The sequence below is a fragment of the Tachypleus tridentatus genome, chromosome 1 (genome assembly GCF_004210375.1).
Source record: "Tachypleus tridentatus isolate NWPU-2018 chromosome 1, ASM421037v1, whole genome shotgun sequence".
In the NCBI taxonomy this organism is placed as follows: Eukaryota; Metazoa; Arthropoda; class Merostomata; order Xiphosura; family Limulidae; genus Tachypleus; species Tachypleus tridentatus.
Genome location: NC_134825.1, coordinates 15,728,734 through 15,740,909, shown reverse-complemented (window position 1 = coordinate 15,740,909; position 12,176 = coordinate 15,728,734). Strand labels below are relative to the sequence as shown.

The following is a 12,176-nucleotide window of genomic DNA, read 5'->3' as shown; positions in this document are numbered from 1 at the left end:
AAAAAAATTAGTTATATTAGAATTTGCTTACCTTTACAATACTTCTTAGAAAGAGCTCGTAAAGTCTGTGATTTTAACAAACAAGACTTCTTCTGTTATATTTTAAAAAAATCATTTATTTTGGTGGGAAATTGAACAGTATTCGTGTTACTGATTAAAGTTGTATAAAGTTTACAGAATATTGTGACCTTTCAAAATCTACATCCACACTTTACTTATTTTGGTAATTATTTAGGGTTATAGTGAATCGAGTTAATGTATTAAAATCATTGGTTTTACCTCTCGTTAATTTAAGATCTTGTCATGAATACTCAATTTTACGGTACTATTGTGTGGCATTTGCCACACTTGCGAATATTCTAACTTTCTAAGATATATCATTGTCATTAAACACCTTATGAACTTTTCACGTTTACCTTTTAATTTTACACAAGACTCGACTTATTTTATCTGCTTCTTGTCCACCTCCAAGTGGCTCAGCATTAAGTTAAAGGTTTTGGTCCCCATGGTGGGCAGAGTACATGTAATATAGTGTGTAGCATTATACCAAACGACAGCCAATACAAATGGGTTCCATGAGTTTTATTAAGTGCACAAATTAGTTCAACTGTGAATAATTATTCTAAGTTGTCTGATGTTGATGGAACAGATTAGCCGATATTTATTACTTCTTTACGATAGCTTGAGCTGAAGGAACATCAAACTATATGTAACCCACGATTTCACATTGCTATTACAATTACTAACGAAGGAGACGCTAATGTAGTTTGGAGTTATGAACTGTACATAGATGAACTGGAGACATCTATCCGACACCTAATTTTACATGTGATGGAATTCACCGTTGTACGCAAACTCAAAGAGCCGACACCATAAACAGACTAACCGACGAAGGGCGTAACTTTAGTTTATAAGATCCTAGAATGTCTATCTTTTTCGTACTACCCAAGATCCATAACCCTGAGATTTCAGGAAGGCTCATCATGTTTGTGTACAAGTGTTCCACAAAACTGATTTCTAATTTTATTGATAACATTCTTTATCTTATCGTACATAAATTAAGGTTCCTACAAATTGTTCATAATCTTCATGGGTAATGTAATATCTCTTTACATATTCAATCTTTACATTGAAGGCTTAAAACCTCTCAAGTTTTTTCTTGATGGACGAGTTATACTCCTACCTTCCACTGATAAAATTTTACAACTTGTACTGATTCTAAATATATTTAAGTTTAATGACAATTACTCTATGTTGCTATGGGAACCAGAATGGAATATTCGTATACAAACTGTTTGTTTAATAATTTGGATTTTTGTTTTAAGAAATGTTCCCTATTTGTACAGAAGGTATATTGACATCATTCCCGGAAACTTTATTCGTGACAGGACTCAATTTGGCAGCTTTATTATTTTTAATTATGTTTCAGCCTGTTCAACCCTTCTTTAACTTTCAGCTGGCGGCAGATCGTTATTGAAAATAACAATCTGTTCAGTCTGTGTCTCTTGGTATTACGTCCAGTGCAAATGTTGACGATTATATTTCTTCATATGTTCATCTTTCTTGTAGGTTTCAAAAGTTCAGCCACACTGACATCCATTTTCCTGTGTTACAGATGTAGCTTAACAATGGCATCCATCCATTTTTTTGTGTTACTGGTATAGTTTTACACTGACATCCATCCATTTGCTTGTGTTATTGAGGTAGTTTAACACTGACATCCATCCATTTCCTCGTGTTACTGATGTAGTTTAATACTGATATCCATCTATATCCTCGTGTCACTGATGTAGTTTAATACTGGCATCCATTGATATCCTTGTGTTTCTGATGCAATTTAACCCTGATCTTCCTCGACCACTTCACTCTCTAATTTTACAGTAATAATCATATTTTCAATTTCTTCCTTTCTCATTATATGTCCCAGGAAACTCAGTTGTCTTTCTCTGGTGGTTATAATCAATTTCCTCTGTCTCTGATCTTCTTTGTACTTCCTCATTGGTTATATGGTCTACCCACGGAACAAGTACCATTCTTCTGCAAAATCACATTTCTGTGGTATCAAGTTGCTTTTCCATGCTAGACGAAATGGCTTCCCTTGTTCTCTATAATCATATGGACTGTCTTTTTTTTAAATCTTGGTTTGTTTCACCCACCACATTTTATGTTCAATTCCTTACTTACAGTTTTGAGTTTACGTCGCAATCTGCAGTAATGATGATGATTTTATCTGATGGAATGATTGCCTTCTTCCTAATCGAATCTTACGAAAAGCTTTCTTTAAAGCTAGTCATAAACTTCTTGAGACGTTGTCACAAGAGATAGGACGTAATAAACTCATTTTAACTCAAACCACTAAGATTACGGGAGGAACTTTCACATTCTTCAAACTGATACTGACACTAAGGGTGTTTTAACTGAAGAATCTGTTACTGGTTTAGACACAGTTAACACCTTCTAGATTTTACTTTAGAAATATGTTTATCAGGATATGTTATATAGTATATAGTTTGTAGCCTTTGTAACTTGCTCTACAATGGTGAGACAGATTTCGTGACCACAGATGACACATATTAAATCTTAATCTGAATTTATTAGTTTCAGTACAGTTTTCAGATGACAAACATCTCACTGATCTCCAACCTGAGCTCTAAGATATAAACTAACAGACTGTTGTTTATGTGAACGCGAAGAATGATGTGTTACTTATACTTCAGGTACAATCTCTTCACTTGGTTTGTAAAAATTTTTCTTGTGTAACTTCACTTTGACATCCTATGACCTTTTCTCTGTTAACCCCTCACATATCAGCTTTATTTATTAACTTCACTTCTGACATCCTATGACCATTCTCTCTGTTAACCCTCACTTATCAGCTTTATTTATTAACTTCACTTCTGACATCCTATGACCTTTCTCTGTTAACCCCTCTCTTATCAGCTTTATTTATTAACTTCACTTCTGACATCCTATGACCATTCTCTCTGTTAACCCCTCACTTATCAGCTTTATTTATTAACTTCACTTCTGACATCCTATGACCTTTCTCTCTGTTACCCCCTCCCACACTTATCAGCTTTATTTATTCTTCCTGCTTCGCTTTCATTAACATTATTTATTTGGAACAGATGATTTACCAGTATTATTAGATCACACTTCTAATCATGCTCCATACGTTCTTCTACTGCTACTTTGTGCAGTGATATGTGAATTTGCTCTGTGCATAATATAAATATATTCGCTCTTTCTATTTATCACTATTTAGGTCCTTTGAGTGAACCTAGGAGGGTCAGGTACAACCCTGACATCTTCCTCCCGCATTTATTGTGTCATTAATATTTTATGTTTGAGGCCACTATTAAATGTGAAACACAACATAAAAGAGGGGAACAGTTTCGTAAATGTTCACTAATGTGAAATCAAAATCTCTAAAGATCAGGGCCATGTACTTGTTGGAACGTTCATTATTTATACTAGGACACACTCGTTATACAAATAGTCCACATACCCAATGTTCTTCATGTTGTTGGATTATTTTATGCGTATTTACGTAAATACCATTTTAATACGCTATATGATAAAACTACAATATGATGAATTAGATACTTATAGCAATAGGTGACATATTTACTTGACTTATAGTACATATTTAGAGATGAGTCATACTTAGGCTCATTTACATCATATATGGGCCCGGCATGGCCAAGTGGTTAAGGCACTCGACTCGTAATTCGAGAGTCGTGTGTTTGAATGCTCGCTCTTTCAGCCATGGGAGCGTTATAATGTTACGGTCAATCCCACTGTTCATTGGCAAAGAGTAGCCCAAGAGTTGGCGGTGGGTTGTGATAACTAGCTGCCTTTCCTCTAGTCTTATACTGTTAAATTAGGGATGGCTAGCGCAGACAACCCCTGTATAGCATTGCGCGAAATTCAAAACATATCAAACAGAAAGAAACTAATCCAACTCCACTTTTTTCAGATCATTAACCAAATAAACCCTTATGAAGATGGATGTGTATGAGGAGCACATTAGGCATATAATACTTTATGAGTTTAGAAGAGGCAATAGTACAGCAGAAACTACATGAAGCATTCAAGGTGTTTATGATTCGGTGTCTTTCAATGAAAGTAAACGTCCAAGGTAATTTCATAAGTTCACTTCAGGTGACTGCAGCTTAACTGATGTGTCACATGCAGGTCGTCCTGTTGAGTTTAATGATGACTTGCTGCTGGCTGCACTTGATGAAGATTGTGCTGTGACAGTTTAAGAACTAGCATGGAAGCTTAATTCAACCCGTTCAACAGTTCACCGTCATCTCCAACCGTTTGGAAAATGAGTCTCCCATGACTTGACAAAACCAAGCCTTAAAGCAAGAGCGGACATTTGCACTTCTCAGCACTCTCGTGAACGTGACTCACCTTTCTTGGACAGGTTAGTGACTGGAGATAAAAATGGATATTTTATAAAAAAAATGTTAAGCGCCGCAGGTAAACTGGCTAAAGCACAGCCCAAACTGAGCCTCCACCCTAGGAAAGTCTTGTTAAGCGTTTAGTGGGATATTGTTGATCTGTGATCCACTTTGAGTTGTTGCTACTTAATGTAACGATTACATCAGACTTTTGCTTTCGAGAGTTAGAGCGCTTCAATGTTGCACTGAAAGAAAAAAGGCCTGTTATCACTCGTAAAGATGTTGTGTTACATCAGGATAAAGCACGGCCCCATCCAGCAAGGATTACATCTTCAAAGATTAAGAGCTAAACTGGAAAAAAGACTTCCACATTCTCCTTTTTTTCCAGACCTTGCTCTATCAGATTATCATTTTTTCCGAAGCTTGCAGAACTATCTCCATGGAAAATAGCTTGGAACACAGGGAGATGTCAAAATTACCCTCTCTACATTCTTTTGCTCCAAACCCCAAGAATTGTATAGAAGTTGCATTCAGAATCTTGTTACTATATGCATTTGATGCCGTATCTTTAAACATTGGAACAGATATGCACGCATGTATGACTGACGCAAAATATAATCAACCGTGACTTTTAAAGAACCACGTGACTTAAGATCTGAGAACTCTTTGTTGACAATCCATATTGTTACTTTTTGAATTGCATACGCATGTTTTCTGACACATATTATAAAAGATATCCGAAATTAATCATAAAAGGGAGAATAAATCATACTGAGGCAAGTGTGACTACGTAGTGTAAATAAATCATACTGAGATATGTACGAGTACGTAGTGTAAATAAATCATACTGAGGTATGTGTGACTAGGTAGTGTAAATAAATCATACTGAGGTATGTATGAAAGAAGCTAACTACGTAGTGTAAATAACATTATAAAATATATATTCGACATTTTATCTTTTTTACTTTCATAAAATATTCAACCGATAAAAACAACCACAGATTTTAATACACTTTACATGCAATACAATCGTCTTCTGCACATGAAACGGAAGTAGCAGCTGCTGTACATGTAGTTGTGTTTATATTTGTGATATGTCGTGAAGCTTTATAATTTTCAGAGTTTCCTCACGTCTTTCAAATGACTTTTTGTTGTGTGTATATATATATGGCTTTTTTATAACTATTATAATTATTTATCTAATAGCCTTCGGTAATAAATAATATTATTTTCTACTTATTTCTTCTAGGAGTACAAAAGTGTTCTATTACGTTTCCTCCCGAAACAGTAAAGTGATATAAAAATATATCGATTATTGCTAAAATTAAATAATTAAGTTTTACTTTTTTTCTGAGCTCTGCACTTACAATCGAGCGAAAACCATTCCCAATAAAAAATACCAAGAAGATATAATATAATACTATTTTTATTATAATATTACGATTCCCAGTTTGGCTCTGTAGAAAAAAGTTCCATCTTTCGAATGCGCCCTGGTCATGGTATTTTCATCATTTAAATCAAAATTTGATGAACCTACGTGATTGTCTGACGTGAGGAACGTATTATAATTATATTATTATTGTTGTCTTTTAAAATTGAATGTGGATATGTCTGATATAAAAAACAAGCGATACACAAGTATGAATCTGTCTTACACATAGAAATAACTGGTACTCAATTATCCAACTATACAGCTGTCTGACATACAAAGAGAAGTGATACAAAACCATCTAGTATGGGTCTGTCTGCATAGAAAAAAAATTAGTGACACATTCACATATAACAGGAGGACTGTCTAATATAAATAATAATGATATACAGACAAACAACTATAGCTCTCCATGACATAGAAAAACAAGTGAAACACAAATATAAAACTATAGGTTTGTCTGATATAGAAAAAAAAGTGATACATACACATCCAACTATAGGTCCTTAAGACATAGAAAAGTAAGTGATGCACAAACATCCAACCTTAGGTCTGTATGATAGTTAAGTATAGATCTGTATGACATAAAAAGAACTGACACACGAACATCCATGAATAGGTCTCTTCGAAGTAGATAAACAAGTGAAACTCAAATATCCAGCTATAGGGCTGTCTGACATGGAAAGCCAAGTGTTACACACACGTCCAAGTATGAGTATGTCTGGCATAGAAAAGAAATACACAAATATCTAAGTATGAATATGTCTCAATTAGAAAAATAAGTGATGGACATACATGTAAAAACAGATTTGTCAAACACAGGAAAAGAAGTCATACACAAGCATACAACTATAGGTTTGTCTGATATATAAAACAAGTGATACACCAACATCCAAGGGTGGATCTGTCTGACGTAAATAAAATAAGAGATACACAAAATTTCATCTGATAAACAAATATGCAAGTATAATTTACTCTGGCATAGAAATACAAGTGACAAGCAAACATAGATTTCTCTGATGTAGAGAAAGAATCGATACACAAACTTCCAACTGTAGGTCTGTCCGACCTCGGAAAATAAGTGATAGACAAACATACATCTATAGCTTTATCTGACATAGAAACCAAGTGATACACTAAAATCTATCTATAGATCTTGATGACGAGAAATCCACTTGAAATAAAAATGCATCTCAGAACTGCTGGTATGGGTATTAAAACATTTACTGAGAAGGAGAGAACAACGTTTCGACCTTCCTAGGTCATCTTCAGGTTAAGAAAGAGAGAATTTGCAAGTGACCATTGCTGGACATATGTCTTAGGGATGAGAGTATAAACGGGTACAGGATTGTAGGGGGCGGTGCAGTTGGATGTTAGGTTATGTCAATTAGATATAACTGTCTTAGTTTTTCAAAACTGTTACCAATATGCTTAGAGTTATACCATCGATCAAAATAAACATAGTTTTCGTGGGCGAATTCTATATAGGTTTGATTAGCTTGCTTGCGAAGATGACCTAAGAAGGTCAAAACATTGTTGTGTACTTTATTTTAATTAAAGATTTAATACCCATACAAACCGTCTTGAGAACATATAGTTTCAAACAGCTTCACAGTCTATGTGAACCTGTGGAAGATAAGTGGATTTCTTATAACATGCTCTTACTATGATCATTCTGTTAAATCCTCCACGCAAATTACTTGAAAACCCAAATAACATTTATTCGTATCTTGATTCTGGATAAGCATTCAACAAACTGAAAGAAAGAATTGATCAGTACTCTGTGTTCATATTTTGAATTCTTGAAGATCCACTCATTAGGTACAGATGGTGGTAATTTTGCAGATAGCCCTTCCAGTAAAGGTTGGGTGAAATTTACTCAGCTCGTAACCATAAAAGTAATTATACTATAATTTTTTGATAATGTAAGCATATCTTTGCAATATTTGACAGTTTATTGGTACACACTGCCGAGCTTTGAAAACAAAATATCCCATTTTCAATTAAATATATTAAGATCTTTTAATTAAAGATTTTCTTTAATTTTTTTCGTTACCAGGATGTTGACTGTTCAACATGCAAAATAATTTTGATTTTAAGATTAAAAATATTTTTAAGGATCAGAACATTTTCAGATTTTACGTACAAAATCTTTATAATCCCCAGGTAATTATGAACGTCGTTTTTATCAAACAAACTTTATATTTATCTGTTATTTTCACTACTTTATCTTCATACGGGTTGGTTCAATTTGACAGACTTCGTAACCTGCATAAAAAATTGGGAATAAATATAAATTATGTTGTTGTTCCTAGGAAAACTACATGTGACGACATAAAAACAGAAATGCTTAATCTAAATATCATAACAATATACATGTTACTTTTAGTATATTGGCCAGTCAGTAGTGCCTGGCTAATGTTATGGAAATTGCAGTTACGCTGCTCACGTGCAATGATGTTACCGTATTCAAGAATATAAAACTGTCCTTTATAAAGCAGTATACTAGTGTTGTTTTGCAATATACAGTTTGTTTGTGTTTCGAATTTCGCGCAATGCGACACGAAAACTATATGCGCTAGCCGTCCCTAATTTAGCAGTGTTAGACTAGACGGAAGGCAACTAGTCATCACCACCCACCGCCAACTATTGGGCTACCCTTTTAGCACAAATAGTGGGATTGACCGTCACATTATAACGCTCCCACGGCTGAAACGGCGAGTATGTTTGGCGCGACCAGGATGCGAACCCTCGAACCTCAGATCACTAGTCGCACGCCTTAACACGCTTGGCCATGCCGGACCCAAAATTGTAACGCTTAATCGAGCCAGCCAGGATTCGAACCTGGAATCTTCTGATCCGTAGTCAGACGCGTTATCCATTGCGCCACTGGCCCGCTCTGATTAAACACAGAAACTAAATTTATCTGTTTAATTCAAATATGATTTCTTGGTTCATTTCTACTTCGAGTTCTTCAATTAAAGATAATTTAAGCTAGTCGTGTATTAGTTCTGTAAAGATCTATATTGAAATAAAGGAGGTTACAGACCTAATAACAACCCAGTAGAAAATGAATTTTTGTTTACACAAAATATACGTTACTTTTTTGTTTGTTGGTAATAAGAAATTGTTTCAATTTTATTAAGTTTATCCAGTCACATTAATTGGCACACAACTAGAATAGCATTCAAATAAATACCACTCTAGAAGTTTCCTTGTTAAATCTCCTGTAATTAGCGGATCTAACCCTCGGTAAAAAAAAAGAAATGCCTTGTTGTTCCTAATTATTAACAGTTGTTGTTTTTAATTATTTTCCATTGACGGTCCTATTTATTATCCATTGTTGGTTTTAATTATTATTCGCTGATGTTTCTAATTATTATCTATTGCTCTTCGTAATTATTGTCCACCTAATTATTATTGTTGTTCTTAATTAGCATCTGTTATGTTTCCTAATTATTATCGATTATCGTTTCTAAATAGAATAATCAACACAACAGATAAAATGATAAACACTCTTTCTGTTGTTAGGTTCTGCTTAAAAATGTTAATTTGACTACACTTAACTTAGGCACCATTCCTTTTACCAGCGTGTCCAAAACTGTTTCGGTTCACAGCACCCTTAGTGTCTCAGCAATTTGTCTCACCTTAGGCAAAAAGAAAAAAAAACCTAACAATTCCGTTTATGAAGTCGGTAGGTCCAAACAACTAAAACTTAGTAACTATTTATCTTCTAAAACGTTGTAGCCGTCTGAAAGAATAATACACGTAAATTGAAGGTAAAACAATACTTTTATTTCATTTTTAAACAACCACAATTACTAATGGGATGTGTGCGCCTACTGGGTACTGCACAGCTTACCTTGGAATCTGATTGGACACCAACACTCTCATTTCCTGTTCCACACTGATATTCGCGCGGTACTTGTTTTTTATCACAGGGAATTCAGGTTCGCTGAGCCTTAGCACTTAACAGAGGATATTCATCTCTTATTGATATCAAAATGAGTTAGTTCCATGCTGTCAGATTCTGTTTATAAAGTCTTGTCCGCCCCAGTATGGCCAAGCGTGTTAAGGCGTGCGACTCGTAATCTGAGGGTCGCGGGTTCGCATCCCCGTCGCGCCAAACATGCTTGCCCTTTCAGCCGTGGGGCATTATAATGTGACGGTCAATCCCACTATTCGTTGGTAAAAGAGTAGCCCAAAAGATGGCGGTTGGTGGGGATGACTAGCTGTGTTCCCTCTGATCTTACACTGTTAAATTAGGAACGGCTAGCGCAGATAGCCCTCGTGTAGCTTTGCACGAAATTCAAAACAAACCAAACTAGGTCTCAGTATCATAAAACAAATATTCAAGTTAACCTTTTTAATAACATGGACACGTTCAGATTTGCAGTTATGAATGTTCCATTTCCAAATACGAATATTGTAGATAAGTTATGTTACAGTATGCACTACGTACGGCATATTAGTTATATTTGCCCGGCATGCCCAAGTGGGTTAAGGCGTGCGACTCGTAATTTGAGGGTCGTGGGATCGAATACTCGTCGCACCAAACATGTTCGCCTTTTCAGCCGTGGGGGCGTTATAAAGTTGCGATCCATCAAACTATTCGTTGGTAAAAGAGTAGCCCAAGAGTTGGCTGTGGGTGTTGATGACTGGCTGCCTTGTGTTACACTGCTAAATTAGGGAAGGCTAGCGCAGATAGCTCTCGTGTAGCTTTGTGCGAAATTCAAAAAACAAAAAAATTAGTTATATTAGAATTTGCTTACCTTTACAATACTTCTTAGAAAGAGCTCGTAAAGTCTGTGATTTTAACAAACAAGACTTCTTCTGTTATATTTTTAAAAAATCATTTATTTTGGTGGGAAATTGAACAGTATTCGTGTTACTGATTAAAGTTGTATAAAGTTTACAGAATATTGTGACCTTTCAAAATCTACATCCACACTTTACTTATTTTGGTAATTATTTAGGGTTATAGTGAATCGAGTTAATGTATTAAAAATCATTGGTTTTACCTCTCGTTAATTTAAGATCTTGTCATGAATACTCAATTTTACGGTACTATTGTGTGGCATTTGCCACACTTGCGAATATTCTAACTTTCTAAGATATATCATTGTCATTAAACACCTTATGAACTTTTCACGTTTACCTTTTAATTTTTACACAAGACTCGACTTATTTTATCTGCTTCTTGTCCACCTCCAAGTGGCTCAGCATTAAGTTAAAGGTTTTGGTCCCCAGGGTGGACAGAGTACATGTAATATAGTGTGTAGCATTATACCAAACGACAGCCAATACAAATGGGTTCCATGAGTTTTATTAAGTGCACAAATTAGTTCAAGTGTGAATAATTATTCTAAGTTGTCTGATGTTGATGGAACAGATTAGCCGATATTTATTACTTCTTTACGATAGCTTGAGCTGAAGGAACATCAAACTATATGTAACCCACGATTTCACATTGCTATTGCAATTACTGACGAAGAGACGCTAATGTACTTTGGAGCTATGAACTGTACGTAGATGAAGCTGGAGACATCTATCCGACACCTAATTTTACATTTGATGGAATTCACCGTTGTACGCAAACTCAAAGAGCCGACACCATAAACAGACTAACCGACGAAGGGCGAAACTTTAGTTTATAAGATCCTAGAATGTCTATCTTTTTTGTACTCCACAAGATCCATAACTCTGAGATTTCAGGAAGGCTCATCATGTTTGAGTACAAGTGTTACACAAAACTGATTTCTAATTTTATTGATAACATTCTTTATCTTATCGTACATAAATTAAGGTTCCTAAAAATTGTTCATAATCTTCATGTGTAATGTAATATCTCTTTACATATTCAATCTTTACATTGAAGGCTTAAAACCCCTCAAGTTCTCTCTTGATGGACGAGTTATACTCCTACCTTCCACTGATAAAATTTTACAACTTGTACTAATTCTAAATATATTTAAGTTTAATGATAATATGTTGCTATGGGAACCAGAATGGAATATTCGTATACAAACTGTTTGTTTAATAATTTGGATTTTGTTTTTAAGAAATGTTCCCTATTTGTACAGAAGGTATATTGACATCATTCCCGAAAACTTTATTCGTGACAGGACTCAATTTGGCAGCTTTATTATTATTAATTATAATTCAGCCTGTTCAACCCTTCTTTAACTTTCAGCTGGCGGCAGATCGTTATTGAAAATAACAAACTGTTCAGTCTGTGTCTCTTTTGTATTACGTCCAGTGCAAATGTTGACGATTATATTTCTTCATATGTTCATCTTTTTTTGTAGGTTTCAAAAGTTCAGCCACACTGACATCCA

At 34.9% G+C, this 12,176-nt stretch overlaps 1 non-coding gene across 1 annotated transcript; it reads right to left on the bottom strand.

Moving 5' to 3' along the window:
- Window positions 1-8,661: 8,661 nt before the first annotated feature.
- Window positions 8,662-8,734, bottom strand: TRNAR-ACG (transfer RNA arginine (anticodon ACG)). The gene has a single exon. It is a non-coding gene; the product is annotated as a tRNA-Arg (tRNA).
- Window positions 8,735-12,176: the final 3,442 nt, after the last annotated feature.